Source organism: Apaloderma vittatum, unplaced genomic scaffold (assembly GCF_000703405.1).
Source record: "Apaloderma vittatum isolate BGI_N311 unplaced genomic scaffold, ASM70340v1 scaffold423, whole genome shotgun sequence".
In the NCBI taxonomy this organism is placed as follows: domain Eukaryota; kingdom Metazoa; phylum Chordata; class Aves; order Trogoniformes; family Trogonidae; genus Apaloderma; species Apaloderma vittatum.
In genome coordinates this window covers 3,344-3,718 of record NW_009707281.1, presented here as the reverse complement: position 1 = coordinate 3,718, position 375 = coordinate 3,344, and positions in this window count along the sequence as shown.

The window sequence follows — 375 nt, the reverse complement described above, 5'->3', positions numbered from 1 at the left end:
AGCGGACATTCTCTGCTGGGTTGTCCCCTCCTCCCAGGCTCCAGGGCTGCCCGATAAGACCGCACGTGCCTGGGGTGACACCGCAGCCCCACGACCCCCAAAATGCGAAGGGAGTGCGAGAACCGTCTCTGCTTGAGAGCTTCTTCCTACAAGGAGGCAGAAGGGAGAAGGAAAAGGCGACACTCCCGGCTCCCGTGTGAGAGAAGAGATTCTGCAAGGACAGGGCAGAAGGAAAAAAACAGCCCAGAGTCCCGGAGAGGTGAAAGACAAGTGGAGAAGAAGAGAGGGGACAGCCCCACGCCGTGGAGCCCCAGATCTCGCCTGGCCACTCCTGTGACCATTCGGTGACGGCAGCTGCTCCATTTCAACCCCTCT